Source organism: Aegilops tauschii, chromosome 5 (genome assembly GCF_002575655.3).
Source record: "Aegilops tauschii subsp. strangulata cultivar AL8/78 chromosome 5, Aet v6.0, whole genome shotgun sequence".
In the NCBI taxonomy this organism is placed as follows: Eukaryota; Viridiplantae; Streptophyta; class Magnoliopsida; order Poales; family Poaceae; genus Aegilops; species Aegilops tauschii.
Genome location: NC_053039.3, coordinates 121,460,766 through 121,484,127, shown reverse-complemented (window position 1 = coordinate 121,484,127; position 23,362 = coordinate 121,460,766).

Here is a 23,362-nt window from a genome sequence, read left to right as displayed (position 1 = left end):
TAAAGGTTGCCAAAGAGAACTTGCTGCCAAGATGTGTGGTTCAAACATGGGTATCCTGCCTTATTGGCTTATCATATTATGATCAATGTAATAAAGTCGGCATCCACGAAACTCGGGGCCTCTGTCGTGTCATCTCATATTTACTGTGCATGAGTCTTATTACTGTGCATGAGTCTTTATTAATTGATCATAAGGTCACTTGGGGGCTTCCAACTCACCTAGTTTAGCTATCTTACCCTCTTGACCAGCAAATAAATGCCATCATATGGGTTAAACCTGCCTTCCTGCTTGATGCTACTCCAATAGGTGACCCGCCGTACTCTTGACAGTCAATCTTTTATGACCCTGAACTAGTCAAGGTTAAAACGGCGGCTTATGTCACCTAAGAGCCGACTTACAGAAAGCAAGGATAAACCCACCAAAATGTGACCCGCCATACTCTTGACAGACAATCTTTTATGACCCTGGACTAGTCAAGGTTAAAACGGTGGATTATGTCATGCGAGAGCCGGCTTATGGGAAGTAAAATAAATTAAGCCTATCATGCCAGCTTCACTGAAGCAAGACTTGAGCCTCGAAAGTCGGTCTTATGTCGAGCCTCGAAAGCTGGCATTTTTATACTCTGTTATCATACACATACGTCATCATACATTGCATCATCATACAATGCATCATATATGCATGGATATATTGGTTTATGTTGTAGGAACCGGTTTTTAAACCGGGTTACGTTATTCAAAATTTTAATAGCCAAGCATGGCAGGATTTTCATTATGGTTATCATAACCAGTATTGGATGACCGAGGTTTGCAAAGCCGCTTCAGAGAAATGGCTATTATTCCTTTATCCAAAAATACCAGCTTACAGCAAGGAGCATGGTTCAATATTGACATGCAAAGCATTCAGTAACATCATCCAGACAGTGGATATGAGTTTTATCCTACAATGGAAGGAATAGTCCCGAGTCGCTGCAGGCACATGACCCGACACTTGGGGGTACATTATTCAAATCACAATTATATCAAGTATGCAAGTCCCATGTTACTGCAAGCAAGCACCACAACACTTGGGGGCTAATGCAAGTTGCTTTTCATCATATTCTCAATAGACCCAGTTATCTCAGGGAGATGAGACGGCCTTCCATCATTTTCTAAGTCCCAGCCCAGTATTATCTTATTGAGCCGGCCCTTGGGGGCCGCACCTTACTCTTCAAGTCTATATAATCAGATCTGCAAAAGTCCCTGCTCATTATTTCATAATGACCCGGCCCTTGGGGGCTACACTGGCTGAAGTTTTATAAGCATAAGACAGTTACAAATCCTAGGTTGCTTCACGCAAGACAACCCGGCACTTGGGGGCTACACCTGTGAAGTACAAAATGTTCAGTTTATGACTGTTGACTTAGGTGAACAACCAAGATTTCTCCCAGGTTGTAGCATTTATATTGAAGTAGGTCTTAAGCTATCACTTTGTTCTACTCAAGACTTGGGGGCTACAGGTGAGGGAGAACACCTTCAAAATTTTCAGTGTTGAGCAAACCAGGTCTCATATTTTTTGGTCAAAAAATTTGCAAAGATTATCTCCTTCCAAGCTATTCGGACAAGTCAGCTCAACATCATTTGGATTTATTCTTTATCAAAGTCTGAAGCATTGAAAGTTGGTTCAACATCAGGCAAATTTCTCTATTTATCAAAACAAGGCGTTTTTGAAGACAATTCAAGATATCATATGAGTTATTTTTCTGCATGGAATTACCATTGGCATATTAATATGACAGAGACCCAGATTTTCAGGAGACGGTTCACTATCTATTCTTATTTGAAGAAGCTTAGCATGAATGGACGCCAAGCCTGTATTCAAGCTAATCTGGGGGCTATTGTTGGGGGAATTACCCGCGGTTAAACCCAACTCATAACGTTAAGTCATCTCTGGACTTAACCCAGCAGGTGTAACCCGGCAGATTGTGTGACCCAGATCCTAACACGGCAGATTGTGTAACCCGGATCCTAACCCGGCAGATTGTGTAACCCGGATCCTAACCCGTCATCTACTTAGAATCCTGGAGATGAGTCTCGGAGATGAGCCCTGAAGATGAGCCGCCTGGAGATAAGAAGCACAGGCATTAAGAAGCCCACGGTGAGTAGCCCAGGCTTAAGAAGCCCGCGATAAGAAGCCAGAAATAGGCTAAGTCCTAATCCTACTAGGACTCTACATGTAACCCGCCCCTTCAACTTATATAAGGAGGGGCAGGGCACCCCAAGGGGGGCAAAAATTTTAGACAGACAGACAAGTCTTAGACAAGATCAATGTAGATGCTCTCGAGATAGAGGTAGCGAAACACCGCCCTTGTAACCGAGATCGTCATCATCATCAATATCAATCAAGCAGGATGTAGGCTTATACCTCCACCGCGAGGGGCCGAACCTAGGTAAAACTCACGTCTCTCGATTCCGTCCAACCCCATTCAAGCTACTACCTAGTTGCGATGGCCTCACGACAAAGTCCTCACACTAGGACATCTGCGGTGACAAACCCACGACAGACACCGAACCAATAGCTTCACTTCAGCAATTTTTGAGGGTTCACTCTTGTTATCATAATCTTCGGTGATAACCTTCATAGCAACGCAGGGAGATTATCTCCGTCATTTACATCAAACTCCTCATGATTGAGGGACGTGTTACTCTGTGTGCACCAGAAAACACATAAGGCCCATACTGTTTATGTCAACAAACTCCAAAAACATAAGGGGCCTACCATTGCACCAACAAATCGAACCATTACACACTTTTGACCCATCTCGATGGCACCGATCTGTACAAAAATATGAACGTTAGGAATCTCGGTGAGACCGACTAGAACAACTCGGTGGGACCGATGTGCTAGGGCTTAGGGCAAACCTCAACTCGGTGGCAGCGATTGCATCAACTCGGTGAGACCAAAGTGAAGCAATAAGGCAACAGAAAAACAGTCAAGCCAACTCGGTGGGACCGATTGCAACATCTCGGTGAGACCGAAGTGAATGCAACAAGTCACAGAGCGCTGGCAAGGCCATCTCGGTGGGACTGAGATCTGTATCGGTGGAACTGAATTATTATGGTTTTGGCAGTGGCTTAGTCCAGATGAACTTGGTGGCTCTGAGTAGGAAATATCGGCAGGGCCAAGTTGGAATTTAGGTTGGACATATGTGGATAGAAAAAGTGGTTGAGGGTTTTGGAGCAGTATCACTAAGCACTTGAGCAACAAGATCATTAAGCAACACCTCATCCCCTTTTAATAGTATTGGCTTTCCTATGGACTCAATGTGATATTGGACCACTTAAACAAAAATGAAGAGTCTTGAGCTTTTGCCTATCCTTGTCCTTAGCATTTTGAGGGGTCCACGTCTCTAGCCCATGCCATGCCAATCATTGAACATCCTGAAATATTTATCTTGAAGGGATATAAGTTCAATGAGCAATATGTTGTTATGAATTACCAAAACCACCCAGGGATTAGTTGCACTTTTAGTCTCCCCCATTTTGGCAATTGACGACAAATGGTTAAATGAATGGAATACATCGTCGCTTTGAGGAGTATGTGATAAGCAAGCTCCCCCTAAATTTGTGCATTATTAAAAAATTGCGTTTGAATGCAAATGCATAATTGATTAGGATCATGGGTCACTCTTCCATGTCACATACATCTTGGTGGAGCGCACCAAATGATATGAGTGAAATAACATGCACGCATCACCAAAGACATAAGTGAATGATCATACACAAATAATGATAGACATAAGCATTAAGTATCACATGAAGCATAGTATGATCAATCACACACGATAAACGAACAAAGTAGCACAAATCAAACGGACATAGTAACAAAAGAATAGCAAGAAAAACCAACGAGCAAAAGCGAGACTCTCTCTCTCTCGGAGCCTAATGATCTATACAATTTCTTCCCCTTTGGTAACAAGTAACAAAAAGTTTGAAAAGGTATAGAGCTATGCGTCTCTCTCGGCACGATTCTCGGCAGCTCCTGAAGGTGACTTCTGGCTGGTGGCTCTGGTGTGCGTAGATGGCGTTGAGATGAGTGCGTCCGCAAATGCTTCATCTGACGTTAGCTGGGCTGGTGGAGTAGACACTGGAGGTGGTACTATAGCAGTAGCCGCAGGTGCAGAGTGAGTAGTCCTCGTGTCTGCAACTGGCACAACAGCAGATCTGGATGCTCTGGGCACTGTCTGAAACCTGTCAGTTGTGGGTCTCTCATCTCCACTATCCTCATCGGTGACTCTTAGTGCTTCAACATCATCTTGAAGCTTCTCCACAATAGTCTGAACCTCAGTGATCTTCACATCAAGATCATGAACCTTAGTCTCGACTATCCGCTCTAGGCTCTCCTGGTTCTTGGAATTGTTGGAGAGACTTTTCTCAATCCTCAAGGTTGCTTCTAGCAGGTAAGTCATCTGGTCATTCTTTGACTTGAGGTTGGCTATTGGGGCATTGGGTGTTGTTGCCACTTGAGCTGCTCTTGCTACTGCTGCTGCCTGGATCTTCTCTTGAGCCTGAACGGATGTGGGGTGTGAAGGATCCATCACCACCATATTATCCTCAAACTCAGGCTGAAGTGGAAGGTGCTCATGATCAAGTAGATAAGTGCTCGTTCCAACCTGAGAGTTGATGAGCATCTGAATATGTGGAGCATATCCACAAGATCTCTTCTGATCAGCTGTCGTCCTCTTGATTGTCTTAACTATCAAATTCATGACTTTGAATTTTGGTGGAGTGTCAAACAGATGGAGCAAGTTGATGGAGTGGCCATGGATCATCTTATCATCTCCGGACTTGGGCAAAAGAGTGTGCCTCAAGATAGTATTTGTAGTGGCCAACCCAGGAAGAAAATGCTTTATAGATCCAAGCTTATGACTCTCAAGATCTCTGGTAAGAATGGGCTTGTACATGTTAGACAAGGAGTTGTGGTCCATCCTGGGCTTCCCGTACACATCAATGTCATTTTCTTCTTCCTGAGGGGCACCAAGAAGTTCAGCCCACTCAGAGATTGTTGACTGGTATCTAGGTCCCTCAGTCATGCATACAATCCTCCCATCTGGATAGAAATTAGTTGTGGAATAGAATTGCACGATCAACTCACCATTCCATTTGGTGAGCTTCTTCCCAACAAACGTGTCAACTCTTGCACTCTTGAAGCTCTCATGAATGTGGGGGAAATAGTCTTCATTTGCATCAATATATTTCTAGTCCACCCACTTCACGTCACTTACTACGGGATTCTTGTCAAGCAACATAGTCTCATGGAAATCATGTTGCTCTCTGGTGTGAAAACGGTAGTCACAAGCAGTCCTCCTCCTGACAGAATATGGATCTATATTCCTCCACTCTCGCAGACCTTTGTCTTTCCTGAGCATCGTGTTCTCGGCTACAGGATGAGCATTGTCATGATCTGGAATCTTTGGCTTCGACTTTGTGAGCACTAGTGGCTCATCATCAACATCAACCTCAGGCACTGGGGCCTTGTTATTCTCCGCGACAGAGATATTTCTTGTAGACCTCTTGGGAGCAGGTGCCTTGGGCTTGGACTTGGGCTTGAAGGGAGCATCAGACTTCATGGCATCAGACATGAGATTTTGAGCCTTCGCTGGAGGTGCATCAACAGTAGGTTCCTCCTCCTCATCATCATGATCATCTTCCCTCATGGAAGGCTTGCCAATGACACGTGTAGTAGTCTTTCTTGTGCTCTTCTGCTTCTTGCTGGCATCAGCTTCTGCATCACTTGGCTCCTCAAGTGTGAATGTCATAGTTTCTCTTGGAGCTGTGGTCTTGCTTGCCTTTGAAGGAGGGCTTTCCTTACAGCAGACCTATCCTTGGCACTTGGCCTAGTGCTAGCAGAAGTTCCATATATTTTCTTTAGCACACCCTTTTTCTTGGATGTCGCATCATCTGCCTCAAGGTCTTCATCTTCATCATCAGAATTCTTCTTCTTCCTAGTCCTTGAGGCAGCCTTTGGCAAATTGCTTGGAGTGCTCCTGCTGCCTTCATCATAGCTCTCAACTGGACTAGATCCCTCACTGAGATCAACATTCTGCTCTAACATGTTCTGACTGTCACTGCCACTTGACATCTTGCAAGTTGACCCTGTGAATAGATGCATATGGGCAGAGTAGATGAGGTATCACAAAAAAACAGATGATTTTGCCAAAAATTGAGCTCAAATCTTAGTTCTAGGTTTTCACAGAATGCATTTCCGAGCTAGCGAGATGGCCATGTCGGTGACACCAAAGCAAACACAGAATCAGAACACACCATTTTGGTCAGACCGAGAAGTGGTTCGATGACTCTGAGTTGCTAGGGTTTCACTGAAATTTTACTTTTGGTCTCACTGATCAACATGTCTCGGTGGCACCAGAGATGTACTAGTGCAATGGCCAGGGCCAAATCGATGGAACCGAAAATTCCTAATCGGTCGGACCGAGATGCTTTCGGCGGAAACCTAAACCTAAATTTTTTGCTCAAATCTATTCTAAGGAAATAATCTGATGGATAGGGGAATCTCATTCGTGGCAAGATACATGGCAAAAACCTTGTGCATTGTATCGCAAAAGTAAAGCACGAGGGGATTGAATCTCACCCTAACTTGGCGGAGATCCTCTATGGTGGCATGGTGGGCCAGATTGCCATTGACGACAGAGTCCTGCGGCGAGGGCGCTGTGGAGACGAGGACATTGATTCGGAGACCAGGGAGCCGGCAGCAACGGGGCGCGGGTTCGTGACATTTGAAGGAATTTTCAACCATACGGTCCGCTAGATATATACCCGTATGCTGTTCATGGCACCGAGTGGAACAAATCGGTGGCACCGAGACGTGCAACTACTTGTAGTTACAGCAACTCGGTGACGCCGAGTTGGTCTAATCGGTAGCACCGAGATGAAAACCTAGATCAATCTAATTATTTTGGTGTGATCGAGTTTGAGTGAGTTGGTCCAACTGAAACCCATGAAGAAGGTTTTGGAAGTCAACCCTTTTCGGATCGGTGGCTTTGAGTGCTCCTCACCCGGAGGGTCCGAAAAAGACTTATTCAATTTTGTGATATAGCATGAAAAGAATTTGAGACAAGAAAAGCATAGATAGCTAGAGAAGGTTCTTAGGCATTCTTGTACATCCACTTGGCCAATAAAAACAAAGACAATCAAAACAACAAATGGAAATCCTCGAATGGGGAAAATATGCAAACCAACATGCTCACACAATAAAATAGCAAATGAAATATGTGTCAAACATGCACAACCAATACTAGCGTCTATCAAGCAATAGGCGATGACTAGGTCATCTATATATGACACTACAAAAAAAAGACACATCCGTGACATTTTGGGCCGAACGAAAAAAATTATGTCATACTTATGACACTTCTATGACGATAATTGTGACAAAACCCGGTATCATCATAGATGTGGTGGGCTCCTACTTCTATGACAAAAAATCATGACAAAAAATGGGCTTTTCGTCCTGGGCGGGCCGGAGACGCAACTGCATGACATTCTTTGGGCCGTCCATGACGGAAAAAACCGTGGTAGAAGCGAGGGCGCGGAAAATATCGGGGAGTTCCCAGTTACGGTGGGTGGTCGGGGGCCGAGCGATGCGTGTTTCTCTCGTACACGTACGCGCGTGGGTGCGAGGCGTTGGACTCTAACTGAACCCGACGAGGCCTTGGGCTCTAACTGAACTCGAGCGATTGCACTGCAGGCTACGCGTTACTGAACCCGAGTGATCGATCAATCCCTTGCTGTTAATTGAACCCGATCGAGCGATTCCTTCGCTACTGCTACTAACTGAAGCAGATCGATGTTGCCTCTGGATGAACAGTGAGTGTTGTTGGGGGGTTTAGATGAAGGTGGGGGTTGGATGAACAGGACCCCGTGGTAGTAGAGGCCGTTGCCGCTGGATGAACAGTACCCCGATCGATCGAGCCGGTGGATGAACAGGACCCCGTGGAGGGCTGGATGAACAAGACCCCGTGGAGGGCTGGATGAACAATAGCCGGTGGAGGGTTGGTTGAACAGTAGCCGGTGGAGAGTTGGATGAACAGTAGCCCGTGGAGGGGTGGTTGAACATGACCCCCGTGGAGAGGGCTGGTTCAACAGTAGCCGGTGGAGGATCGCGCGGTGGAGGCTGGATGAACAGGAGCCCGTGGATGAACAGTCACAGGTGGAGGCTGGAGGAGGTCGACGGTGGATGAACAGGAGCCCGTGGAGGCTGGAGGAGGTCGACGGTGGAGATGAACAGTATCCCGTGGAGTCCTGTTTTGCGGTACGCCACACCCCTCCCGATGAACAGGACCCCCGTTTCGACCGTAGCGCTCCAACACAAGTCCGTTTCCTCCGTTTTGTGGTACACCACAACCCTCCTGATCAACAGGACCCCGTTTCGACCGTAGGAGGTCTGTTTCCTCCGTTTTGCGATATGCCAGACCCCTCCCGATGAACAAGATCCCGTTTCCACCGTGGCGGTCGAACACAAGGCCGTTTCCTTCGTTCTGCAGTATGCCAGGCCTCGTTTCCATCGGCTGTTCCGTCCAAGCCGGTTGGCTCCCGATGAACAGCACGCGTTCCGTTGTCTCCCGATGAACACGACGCATTCCGTTGCCTCCCCATGAACACGATGAGACGCAGCTTCTCCGTTCCGACCCAGCCATGTACACGAGCCCTAACCGTACGTATGCGCGAGTAGGCGTTCGAGACCCCGCCCGTATGTACGTACGTGGCCGTATTTACTTTCTTGCACCCTGGCCGTTGTACATATGTGTACATGCTACGGGCGCGCCTCTACTACCACACGTGCGCGCCTCTACTACCACACGTGCGTGCCTCTACATAGACCAGTATGTACGTACATGTTCGCAACCAGAATGACATTGCTACGTACGCTTCGACCAGGTGACTCCCAACTGTCAGGCACTTCCTTGCGTGCGAAGATGTAGCTGGTGGGTCCCAGCAGTCAAGGGAAAATGTTTTTTCACGAAATACGGTGGCCCATCAGGTGGGTCCCTGCTGTCAGGTGGAGGAATCATTATTTTGCACGTAATAAGGAGGCACTTCCTTGCTGCGGCCATGGACCCGGCTGTCAGCCTCTCCACGTACAGTACTCTTCCAATGGAAGTCGTTCCTTGACCACGTTGACCACACCGCACCGAGAGCACCAGTGCGGTGGACGACGGCGAGGCCTAGGAAGGGGACGACGCGGAGCCGGGGAAGACGCGGCAGTGGAAGCCCACGCGGAGGGGAGTACGAGGGTTCACTGGTTCGGCTGCGGTGTGAGGCTGCCATCGCCGCAGGGCCTGGCCAGCGGTGGGAGTAGTAGGGGGCGGTGAGGACTCCGCGGCAGCACAGCCAGCCACGGGAGGCAGGAGCAGGCGACACGACCGGCGCTGCTCTGGGCGGCTGGAGCAAGAATACTAGAGGTTGAAGAAGCACTACGGCCGTTGGATGGACATCGTACGGTCACTGGAGCTAGAACCGTTCATATTGACTGAGTTGACAAAGCCCTCCGTCCCCGTCAACTTAGTAGGCCCACAAGTCAGCCTCCCACTATGCTGGGTCCCAGCTAGCAGGGGGGTATTCATTTTTTGTGCGCAATAAGGAGGCACTTCCTTGCGTGCGAAGATATAGCTGGTGCGTCCGAGCTGTCAGTGGGGGGAACGTATTTTTCGCGAAATACAGAGGCCCTTCCAGTGGGTCCCAGATGTCAGGTGGAGGAATCATTATTTTGCGTGTAATAAGGAGACATTTCCTTGTGTGCGGCCGTGGACCTAGCTGTCGGCCTCTCCACGTATATTCCACTTTTGATGGATGTCGTTCGTTGACCACATTGACCACACCGCGCCAAGAGCACCAGGGCGGTGGACGACGGCGAGGCCTACGAAGGGAACGACACGGAGCCGGGGAAGACACGGCAATGGCTGCCCACGCGGTGGGGAGTACGAGGGTTGACTGGTTCGGCTGCCGTCGCCGGAGATTAACAGCAGGTGTGGGTGAGTAGAGGGATGGCTAGGCCAGCGATGGGAGTACGGTGGGGCGGTGAGGCCTGCGCGGCAGCCCAGCTGGCCGCGGGAGGAGGGAGCAGGCAGTCCCGCCGGCGCTTGTTTGAGCGGCTGGAGCAGGAAGAGTAGAGATTGAAGAAGCACGACGGCCGTTAGATGGACATCCAACAGTCACTGCTTGTGCATCAACCTTTTTTTAGGAAAGCCTCAAATCTATGGGAAACAACATACAACCCATCTGCCATTATTTCTAATAATTTACAGCCCATTTGCTAATTCTTAAGGTTTTTTTTGGAGCCCATATTCTTTTTGTTAGCATTACAGCCCATATTGTGGCCACGGTTAAAAAATTATACGAAAATTTGCATATTTCGGTGCGGTCCGAACCGTTTTTAATCCCGAAATTTCGAGTCACATTCAAACTGATTTTAAAAATAAATGTATATCAATATAAAATCCAACAAATTGTCCACGCATAAAAATCAATGCAATTTAAAATCTCGAAATGAAAAAAAATTGAAACTAATTGTCAGTTTGATGTGTTTTAGAAAAGGAACAGCCCATTTCTCATTACTGATAGGCCATTTTCTCGGCCAGCCGAATGAAGCTCTCCTCGTCTTGAAAGTTTGTAGCCCAAAAGGCCTGACAAAGCGACTTACTTGACAAATCACAAAAAAACTGGGCTAGCCATTTTCAGAAAGAACAAAAAAACTACTGGGCTGGTCTGTGGTAAACATAAAAGAAAAGGCTATCTAGACAGACCAGAGTCCCCTGCACAGCCCAGTTGACACCCTGCTTCTGTGGCAAAACATTCGTTGCTAAGAATGGATCCTTTCTAGAGAAGGAGTTTCTCTCGAAAGAAGTGAGTGGGAGGAAAGTAGAACTTGATGAGGTAACTGTAGCTGCTCCCTTATTGGAAAGTAGTTCATCACAGAAATCTGTTCCTGTGACTCCTACACCAATTAGTGAGGAAGGTAATGATGATGATCGTGAAACTTCAAATCAAGTTACTACCGAACCTCGTAGGTAAACCAGAGTGAGATCCGCACCAGAGTGGTACGGTAATCCTGTTCTGGAGGTCATGTTACTTGACCATGACGAACCTACGAACTATGAGGAAGCGATGATGAGCCCAGATTCCGCAAAATGGCTTGAGGCCATGAAATCTGAGAAGGGATCCATGTATGAGAACAAAGTGTGGACTTTGGTTGACTTGCCCGATGATCGGCAAGCCATAGAAAATAAATGGATCTTCAAGAGGAAGACGGACGCTGATAGTAGTGTTACTATCTACAAAGCTAAACCTTTTTTGACAAAGTTCAAGGTGTTGACAACGATGAGATTTTCTCACTAGTAGCAATGCTTAAAGTCTGTCCGAATCATGTTAGCATATTGCCACATTTTATGAAAGCTGGCAAATGGATGTCAAAACTACATTCCTTAATGGATTTCTTAAAGAAGAGTTGTATATGATGCAACCAGAAGGTTTTGTCGATCCTAAAGGTGCTAACAAAATGTGCAAGCTCCAGCGATCCATCTATGGATTGGTGCAAGCATCTCGGAGTTGGAATATACGCTTTGATGAGTTGATCAAAGCAGATAGTTTTATACAGACTTGCGGTGAAGCATGTATTTACAAGAAAGTGAGTGGGAGCACTACAGCATTTCTGATAAGTATATGTGAATGACATATTGTTGATCGAAAATAATGTAGAATTTTCTGGAAAGCATAAAGGAGTATTTGAAAGGAGTTTTTCAAAGAAAGACCTCGGTGAAGCTGCTTACATATTGAGCATCAAGATCTATAGAGATAGATCAAGACGCTTGATAAGTTTTTTCAATGAGTACATACCTTGACAAGTTTTTGAAGTAGTTCAAAATGGAACAGTCAAAGAAAGAGTTCTTGCCTGTGTTGCAAGGTGTGAAATTGAGTAAGACTCAAAGCCTGACCACGGTAGAATATAGAGAGAGAATGAAAGTCATTCCCTATGTCTCAGCCATAGGTTCTATAAAGTATGCCATGTTGTGTACCAGATCTATTGTATACCCTACACTTAGTTTGGCAAGGGAGTACAATAGTGATCTAGGAGTAGATCACTGAACAACGGTCAAAATTATCCTTAGTGGAATAAGGATGTGTTTATCGATTATGGAGGTGACAAAAGGTTTGTCGTAAATGGTTACGTCGATGCAAGTTTTGACACTGATCCAGATGACTGTAAGTCTCAATCTGGATACATATTGAAAGTGGGAGCAATTAGCTAGAGTAGCTCCGTGCAGAGCGTTGTTGACATAGAAATTTGCAAAATACATACGGATCTGAATATGGCAGACCCGTTGACTAAACTTCTCTCACAAGCAAAACATGATCACACCTTAGTACTCTTTGGGTGTTAATCACATGGCGATGTGAACTAAGATTACTGACTTTAGTAAACCCTTTGAGTGTTGGTCACATGGCGCTGTGAACTATGGGTGTTAATCACATGGTGATGTGAACTATTGGTGTTAAATCACATGGCGATGTGAACTAGATTATTGACTCCAGTGCAAGTGGGAGACTGAAGGAAATATGCCCTAGAGGCAATAATAAAGTTATTATTTATTTCCTTATTTCATGATAAATGTTTATTATTCATGCTAGAATTGTATTAACCGGAAACTTAGTACATGTGTGGATACATTGACAAAGTGTCACTAGTATGCCTCTACTTGACTAGCTCGTTGAATCAAAGATGGTTAAGTTTCCTAGCCATAGACATGAGTTGTCATTTGATTAACGGGATCACATCATTAGAGAATGATGTGATTGACTTGACCCATTCTGTTAGCTTAGCACTTGATTGTTTAGTATATTGCTATTGCTTTCTCCATGACTTATACATGTTCCTATGACTATGAGATTATGCAACTCCCGAATACCGGAGGAACACTTTGTGTGCTACCAAATGTCACAATGTAACTGGGTGATTATAAAGGTGCTCTACAGGTGTCTCTGATGGTGTTCGTTGAGTTGGCATAGATCGAGATTATGATTTGTCACTCCGATTGTCGGAGAGATATATGTGGGCCCTCTCGGTAATGCACATCACTATAAGCCTTGCAAGCAATGCAACTAATGAGTTAGTTGCGGGATGATGTATTATGGAACGAGTAAAGAGACTTGCCGGTAACGAGATTGAGCTAGGTATGAGGATACCGGCGATCGAATCTCGGGCAAGTAACATACCGATGACAAAGGGAACAACGTATGTTGTTATGCGGTTTGACCGATAAAGATCTTCGTAGAATATGTAGGAACCAATATGAGCATCTAGGTTCCTCTATTGGTTATTGACCGGAGACGTGTCTCGGTCATGTCTACATAGTTCTTGAACCCGTAGGGTCCGCACGCTTAAAGTTCTGTGACGATCAGTATTATGAGTTTGTGTTTTGATGTACCGCAGGTAGTTCGGAGTCCAGGATATGATCACGGACATGACGAGAAGTCTTGAAATGGTCGAGACATAAAGATTGATATATTTGAAGCCTATATTTGGACATCGGAATAGTTCCGGGTGAAATCGGGATTTTACCGGAGTGCCGGAGGGGTTACCGGAACCCCCCAGGGATTAATGGGCCTTGTTGGGCCCTAGTGGAGAGAGAGGGGCTGGCCAAGGCAGGCCGCGCGCCCCCTCCCCTTGAGTCCGAATAGGAGAAGGAAGGGGGGCGGCGCCCCCTTGCCTTCCCCCTCTCACACTCCTTGCTTCCCCCTCCTAGTGGGACTAGGAAAGGGGAGTCCTACTCCCACTAGGAGGAGGACTCCTCCTCCTAGCGCGCCTTGCTAGGGCCGGCCGGCCTCCCCCCTTGCTCCTTTATATACGGGGGCAGGGGGCACCCCAGAACACACAAGTTGATCATTGATCTCTCTTAGCCGAGTGCGGTGCCCCCCTCCACCATAGTCCACCTCGATAATACTGTAGCGGTGCTTAGGCGAAGCCCTGCGTCGGTAAATTCATCAACACCGTCACCACACCGTCGTGCTGACAAAGCTCTTCCCCGAAGCTCTACTGGATCGTGAGTTCGCGGGACGTCACCAAGCTGAACGTGTGCTGAACGCGGAGGTGTCGTACGTTCGGTACTGAGGATCGGTCAATCGTGAAGACGTACGACTACATCAACCGCGTTGTCATAACGCTTCCGCTTACGGTCTACGAGGGTACGTAGATGACACTCTCCCCTCTCGTTGCAATGCATCACCATGATCGTGCGTGTGCGTAGGAGATTTTTTGAAATTACTACGTTCCCCAACAAACTAGACGATGCCGGCCGCCATTTGCGGTACACGCTAAAACCCGGAACCGATGTCCTCCGCCTCGCCTCGGACTTGCTAGAGGTGCGATAGGGTGCGTTGCTCATGCGCGTTGGCCCTTTCCATGCCGGTCTGGTCCACCGAAGCTTCGGCTTCTAAGCGGGAAACCCACTTGACGAGCTTGTAGTAAAATTCGGCATCGCGAACGCGTGCGTGCCCGACAGCCTCCAGGGCTATTTGCCGGGCGCCGGCCTCCACGTAGTCGGCCCAGTTGCGGACGCTCTGCTCGCGACTCAGAGCGTCGGTGCGCTGCTGCTCCGTGTCCCGCTGGCGGCACAAATCGGCAATACGCTGCTCCTCCGCCAGGCGATCGCGCTCCAACAACTCCTCATACTCCGCATTGCCATCTAAAGACTGATAGAATGCCTCCTCCCTCCGTCTGCCTTCCGGTGAAAAACCGAACACTAGTTCCGGCGGTGACCGCCTCCGGCTTCGCCTATCACGGACGGGCGGGGGCATGGCAGACGTGGCGAGAGCGAGGATAAGAGGCGAGCGACGTCGGGCCGGTGGGGGCTTATGGGGATAGGGCGAGTTGGGTGATGGTGCCACCAGAGAAGCCCGGGAAACAGTAATTATAGGCGGAAGGTAGGCGAACTAGCGTGTCGCGGGAAACGCGACGGTCATCGTGGTCATCGGAATTCAATGCATAAGCAAGCATGGCTTAGTGCGCCAGCTTGCCGTGGAAAACTAGAAAAACTGAAATTATGACTGTGTCGTCCCGTCCCATCAGTGGTGCGTCTCATCTGTGCTGGGTCGCACGCCGGCATGATGGTCAAACGAGTGCACTCGAATCATCCAGATGAGGTACTCCCTCCTTGTCAAAAATGATTCCACGGATTTAAAAGGCCCGCAACAATTAAAGCGCATCTTTTTTCGCATCAGTTAGCTGCCTTAATTATGGCAGGCTGCATGCAGCCACTCAGAATCGCTCGCAGCCAGTACGCGAAGCAGCATGCAACGAGTCGCAGCCGAGGTCACGCATGCAGCCACTTAAATCGCTGGAATTAATTAGGCTTAAACTTCTGCATGCAGTTAATTATTGCCATGCCTTGGTCTTGCTGCTTTGGCTCACGGGACTAATAAACCCGGACGGAGGGAGTACCTTGGTTGGTGAGATTTTTGAATTAAGCCCTGCAAACTGGAAAGGAGGTACTAGTACATGCGTGATCCACTATTTATTCGTGTAGGATCGAATAGGTCATTTCTTGAATTGAGCCATGCAAACAGGAAAGGAGGTAGTACGTGCGTGATCTACTATTTATCCGTGTAGGATCGAGTAGGTCGGATAGTGTACGTGTAGGATCGAGTAGGTCGGATGGTGTACGTGTACTATCGCATTAGCTGATGAACGTTAGCTGGGAGATAGGGCATTTGCGAACGTTTTTGCTGGCATTTTCTTCAGATTTGCATGGCATTTTCTTCAGAGCAGCTTGTCAGTTTCTTCAGAGGTAGACATTTTTATTCAAAAAACTACCACTTCGGATCTTGCGTCGCAACTAAAACTGCCAGGAGCGCATTAGTAGGCTAGCTAGTGATCGATCAGTAACTTGTAAACACTGAGCGGACAGAAATAAGGAACTGTTAGTAACTTGTAAACACTGAGAACAAAGAAATAAGGATCATGCTGTGCACAGCAGTAAGAGCCGATCCGTTCGAAATGTTCACACGAGACTCACAGGCCTGGCATTGTAATATGTTCACATTGGTAGCCCAAATTCAAAACCAACTAGTATGATTCCCATACATAAGATCAACATGTTAATGCATCTCAATGATTCACAGATCATATACAAATATGTAGCTCCAAAAGTAAAGATCTAGAAAAAACATCTGCTCTTCCTACTAACATGGATGCTTCTCTTGGTCAACATTCAGTACAGACTGAAAGACAAATTTTTTTGTGAAGTCTACAATTCCTCTTGCAAATGTAAGTGGTTTCACCAACAGCTGGACCATGAGAATGAACCACACATGATGGAGGAACATCCACTTCAATATGATTTGGTCTTCTCTTGATCACACGGCGAGACTATTTTCGGAATACAAACTTTAACTTAGGCAAAATGATGCCCATTGTATAATCAGACCAAAGCAATGAAGCACCTAGTTTTGGCCAATAAATAGTACAGTACTACTTTTCTGCAGTCCATGAAGTGACTATCCAATCTTTCTGTGTCTATTTTCAAATGGCACTGCATGCAGTGACTATACTATTCTCTTGTGCAGTTCAACCAAAATTGCGGTCACTTTGTTTGTTTGCCAAATAGCAACGGGCAGACATCTCTGTCTGCACAAATATCAAGCAGCTAGTAAACATATACCCCACCTTGTATTTTCGGTTTAAACACATCTCTTCCGCTTAGCGTCTGTCATGTTTTGCACTGGACAATTTGATACAGTCAAGTTTTGCCCTGGACAATTTCATACTGAATTGATTTGCTAGTTCAGAGCAGAAATATAGCGTCTATTCTTCATCAGACCAAGGATATCCATGTTCGCAGTGATGGAAGAGGTGAAATCGATTCAACCGAAATTGAGAATCCAATCATTGAATCATGTCCTGCACCTCCAATGTAGGTCCACCTTGCCAATAAATTCACATGCAAACCACTAGTATTACTATCTAATGACAGTAAAAAAGAGTAGCAAGATAGTAGCAAACCATGTACCTTCGTAATGAACAGCTCATAGTGCCACCAATTGGATATAAAGGTTTGGAAGAAAACATGCTCCTAATGTTGAATCATTTGGACTTTTTGTGCAGTTCCACTAAAATTGAGCATCCCTGTTTGCATAGATATTGAAAGTGTGATTACTATAAAAGTGGCACTAGTTGAAGCATAGACTCACAAATATAAGCATTCCAATTTCTAAATGGGAAAAGGTAGCAAGACTGTTTCTAACCACCTGTTTGAAGGAATAAATAAGGCAACAACAGCTGATGTCAGGAAGGCATATATAATTCTTTCTGAAAGAATGATCGATTCCTAACCTTTCCTCTTCTTTTAAGCATATTTTGTGTAGTTCAACTAAAATAAAATGCCATCACCACCTTGACAATTCAGTGACACTGTACAAAAGGAAATGACTTAGCATTACATCATGATGTCAGGTATGTAGTCGACAGGCATTAAAGACAAACATAGAGACCTCCTCCGATAACATAATGAACATTAATTTTAACAAAGGTGTGACTAGCTTTACCAGGATAATTTGAGTGAACTCTACACCCTCTGTTCCTTAATATAAGACGTTTTCGCAATTCAATTTAAAGTACCCAATGTCTAGTATTTAGAAAAACAGGTAGTAGTTTTCTTGAGCACATATCTGGGAAAGCTTGCCACACTTTATTTATGTCCATACGCTAATGCAACACCATTCGAGTAGTACAAATATATACTAATACAGTGGCTAGTGCAATAGTAGAGTAGTTATTTTATTACAGTGTACAGTACAATGGTTTTACGGAACATATTTCAATAAACTCTAGCACTGGAAGATTTCTATAAGAATTAACAATAAAAAATGTAAAGGTAACAAGTTTCAGCATTGGTATACTAGTTGTGCATGAGCATTAAACCAAATACAAAAGTCTGAAGGTAACTAGCATTATTAACTAATGACAGTATAAAAAATTTGCAAACCATGTACCTTCAAGGTAAATATCATTTCGAACTCGAGGGGACCTAAAAATTGCTATCCCAATCTTGATAATCGGTCAAACATAAAAACTTGATCGAACGAATCAAGAGAACAGCTAGAGAGGTGCCCACTCTTGACCTTTCTGCTTGACAGTGTACAAAAAAAATTGACTTATCTCATGAAAGTGAGGCATGTAATATATAAGCATTAACAGTGCAAAAATCTGAAGGTAGTAACAAGATTCATCGTTGGTATACTGGCTGTGCAACAGCATTAGAATGCCTTAGCTGAAAAATCTTCAATACATCCACAATCAACAGCTAACCCTGAAATAATCCAGTGACATTAAATGGCATTGCTTAAATTTATCGGTGGCATTAGACTGAGTGCGGCATTAGTTAAATGTGGCATCACTTTAGCAGCAGCATTGCTTGACTTGACTGCTGACGTTATACTAACAGCAAAAAAGTGGCAATAAGAGCATGGGAGGCCCATTCAGACAGTGGGCGCACCAGTACGATGTACCTCCATGGACGCATAGAGTGGTGAGGGAGGTATGGTTGCCCAGAGCAACAAATATCCAGGCAGCATATGTGGATTACGTCCCATTTTTGTTCTCTTTAGCCACCTTTTTCCTATGTGAGAACAACAAACTTATCGACCTGGTCATTCTCTATTGCGTTGTCATGCCTTTCTACCCTTCTTCAACCAAGAGACACGAGACTCATTCCTTAGCTACTGATTTTCCCCTTTTCAACCTAGATGCGGGTTAGATGCCTACTCTCTTGGACAGTACAGTCTCCCTTCCTTTCCTTATTCAACCCAGACATGGATTAGTCTGCATGAAGTAGGGTTTCCTTTAATAGTGAATTTAAGGTTTTCGTCTACGTGACCAACAGAACAGACGATAGCAAATTGGGAAGATGGTGGAGTGGAAAAAGATCCACATGCAGTGACGTGGCAGATGGGGCAATAGAACAAGGGTTTGGTTCAAAAAGAGGAAGCATACCTGAGGGTCGGTGGGAAGTGGCTTCGCTCGTGATCGTCGTCCTCCGCACACACTACGGCAGCGAGCTTGGGGGCGGAGGCCATCCCGTGCGGGCGCTAGGTCTGAGAGGACGGCCTTGTCATCAGTGCGTGACCTCGCTCGCCGATGAGGAGTGCGTCAACGCTGCACGTCCTTTTCTTCCCCGGCGGATCTGTGACCACCGGTGAGGAGGAAGAGAGAGGCCGTCTTTTTTTAGATCTGGAGAGAGGGTGATAGTGTGAGAAGCAAGTGGGCAGCCCTTAGCAAGAAAGCGCTGAAGCTCCAGCCTATATATCTTTTTTATACTACTAGTACTAGAGGTGGATTAGTGGTAGAGTAGTTTATATTTTCTCTGCATACAGTACCAGTTAGTCATGCTTCAAAACTGAACGGCACGCCATTAAAAAAATAAAGTCAAGAAATAATGCGGCACTTCGGGCCAACGCGGCCAGATCGCATTTTGCACAAGAAATGACACACCATGTTTTGTTGACATGTGGTCCCGTTCCAACATGTCAGTGAGACGACGGTGAGTCCTTTTGTACAATTTCCGAACGGACGTCTATGTAGGCCGAGGCGCCTCTTCGTGTACCGTGGCAACCGTCCACCGCCTCTTCGCCTTCCCCTCTCGATTTGGAACTGCTGTCGCACGCTCTTCCTCCCTCCTCCATTTGCCTTCACCCTTCCTTCTGCCATTGTTCGATCGTCTTCTCCATGGAGGGAACAAGCCAGAAACGACCCCGTTATTCTTGCCCCAATCTGAAAGATGACGTGGTGGAGGAACTCATTGATCGGTGCGACGTCATCACCTCGGCTAGCATGGCAGGTTCGTTCAAGACCATTCTCGACTCAACTAATAACATCATTACAAGGAACCCAAGGGTCCAGGAGCGGTTTGATCTCCCTTATCTTCTTCGCTATAAGCCTGTTCTCATGGGCCCGGACGACGGAGGCCTCGCCTTGTGCAAGTTGATGCCGCTTGATAACGATACGTGTGATGTCAAGATGCCATCGCTTAAGGGTAAGGCCTGGGCTGGCGCAAATGGAGATTGGGTTGTTTATATTGGGTACAATTGCGAGTGGGAACTTGTGAATGTGTACACTCGTCAGCGGATTCCACTTCCAAAAATATCAGAGTGCCCTGAGGTTGAGCACACAGATGAGCTACGTACGTTCAAATACGATCATGGTGGCTATCGTCTATGGAAGATAGAAATTTGTCGAGTTCCCAACCGCTCTTGGAATTACGAGAACTATAAAGTTGTTGCTATGTTCGACAAGCTTGTTGCCGTCGTTACTGATTCCACGGTTCGTCCATGGATATTGCGCAAAAATCAGTCTCTGTACACGGATGAGTACTGTGATGCAATTGAATACGAGGATCTTGTGTTTGCTGCCACCACTCGTGGCACTGCTTTTGCATGGGATCCTCGTAGTTTCGGTACGTTTCTCTTCCACCATAATTATAATTGTTTCATCCACATGCATGCGGATTAGCAAGTTTCCCTTTACTAATTAACCTTCTTGTGTTTCCAAGGTCCTGTGAACATTCCACCACCTATACTTGAAAAATTTTATAACCAAGGGGGAGATGACGATGGTGATGATCACGAGCATGAGGACGAGCAGAACTTATATACTCAGTGGCGCCTGGCAACTAATTCCGATGGATCACCTCTTCTTGTCAGTATACAGTGCACTGAGATTGTTACTACTGAGGGAGCACGTGTTGTCTCCCATGGTCGCCCTCTCCGGACCTATTCCAACACCCGTTGCAGGGTATTCGGGATGGATACTAGTGTGCTAGCGCCAACACCTTCTCCCTGCTTCACTATTGATAGTTTTGGAGAAAACTCGCTCTTCCTTGGACCAAACTATCCAATGATGGTGAAAGGCGATCCGGCTGCTGTTGACACCACGTTACTACCATTTATGAGAAGCAACCATATCTATACCTCAGATATTGAGGTGGTTCCCTACCCTGGTCCTGATATATGTCTCTTTAGCCTGGATGATCAGTCCTGCGTTGGTCTCGATATTGACAATAGCTGGCCCTTCCCAGAGCACCTATGGTTCAAAGCAAGTGTTTCCAACGCCGAGGATTGGTTGAGTTGAAGTTCATTTCATTGCTTGTTATTTGTTGTGTGATGAAAACTTCAGTATTTACTAGAATGTTTTGTTGGAAATAATCTATAATCCAACATGTATCCTCGTTGTCGTTGTGTGTTGATGAATTGTTGTATGTACTGAATGGTACATTTGCAAATGCATGTCATAGACTCAATTTATGAATGGATTTCATGCCACTTCTTGGAGTGTGAGTACCGTAGTAGTATAGCTAGCATCCGGTTAGTATATGAAGTTGCCACATCACATAGAGCCAACCTAATATTGGAGTATGCTAGCCCTCCACCGGTGCGCCGCTTCAAACGGCGAACGAAGTGAGAGGTCGCGCCACCTTGTGTCCAGATCTGAGATGCCACGTGTACCAGATGAATGACTCCAAGTTCGACCACCGTGATGCTAGGTGCGAGCCGAGGAACACTGTTGGAGAGACCCCCCCCCTCATAATTTTCCTACATTGGTCGTTTGATTCATAGGATAGAATGCTATAGGATTTTTTTTCTATGTAATCATGTTTTAATTGGCAATCTAGCGTCCACTCCAACTTTTGTTTCACTTCCTTTGTTCCTACGAAGAGAGTACTTGCTCTAAATGATGTGCCGCTGCAAGAGCCGCCTATATTAATTAACCATGCTCTAAAAAGGTGGACCAGCTTTGGCTATAGTAGTAATGTACTAGGTTAGTAGGTGACCTTGCTCTTGGCTTTTCTCCTCTTCCGGAAGTCAAACAATAATGATGGTACGACATTAGTACTTCTGGCAATCTGACACAAAATGAACTGTTGCACATCCACCACTTGTAAGTAAAAGTTCATCCTCGTGCTGCGAGCCACCGCGCACGCGTTGGCGAGGGAGAAGGCATAGTAAGCAAATTTCTCGTCGTTCTGCGAGTTGACGGGACACATCAAAGTTATGTATCTATTAGTACTCTCTTCAAAAAGGGCTGACCATGTCCATGGCTACCATCCCGTGCTCTGTCATTGAATACGTGCACTATTCATGTGCCATCGAGGAGAAAAAATATTGCGTAGTACTAGGTGCCATCGAAGTGCACGACTCACTTACGCACTGCATATCTCCATTTTCTTGCATGACACGCCACCTTGATGCTAGATGTCCCGCGTGTCATGGAGGCATATAGTATGATTTTTAAAATGGAGGCATATAGACGTCCCGCATGTCGGCAAAAGGATGAACAAAGCTCATGTCTTAAATGAAAGAGTGGAAGAACATAGATTCCCGATGACCGAGAAGGAGCAACAAACCTCGCGGTGGAGCGTCTGCACTCATAATATTTTATATTATTCAGCGATATAAAATCAACCAAATCTCTCCACGTTCCTATACCATTCTATAGTACGAGAATAACTTTGAACGTAAGCCATTGATTCACTCTATCCAATGGTCATAGTTGGAAAATCCAAACAAAACCAAGCATTGGATCAACTCTTTTAGCACTTAGATTGTTGCCGCCTACCCACCTAGCCCACCTATATATCCGCTCACATATGATGACCACAAGAGCTATCCACTCAGATTGTATGTTAAAAAAATAAAGGTCGATAACTAATGCGGCACCTCGGGCCAACGCGGCTAGATCGCATTTTGCACAAGAAATTACACACCATGTTTCGTTAACATGTGGTCCCGTTCAAACATGGCAGTGAGACGACGGCAAGTCCTTTTGTACAATTTCCGAACGGACGTGTGGGCCGGGGCGCCTCTTCGTGTATCGTGGCAAACTGGCAACCGTCCACCGACTCTTCGCCTTTCCCTCTCGATTTGGAACTGCTATCGCACGCTCTTCCTCCCTCCTCCATTTGCCTTCACCCTTCCTTCTGCCATTGTTCGATCGTCTTCTCCATGGAGGGAACAGGCCGGAAACAACCACGTTATTCTTGCCCCGATCTGAAAGATGATGTGGTGGAGGAACTCATTGATCGGTGCGACGTCATCACCTCGGCTAGCATGGCAGGTTCATTCAAGACCATTCTCGACTCAACTAATAACATCATTACAAGGAAGAGAATGGTGCAGGAGCGGTTTGATCTCCCCTATCTTCTTCGCCTTGACCCTGCTGACTGGCGCGGGAACGAGGGAAGCCTCGCCTAGTGCAAGTTGATGCCGCTTGATAATGATATCTATGATGTTAAGATGCCATCGCTTGAGGGCAAGGCTTGGGC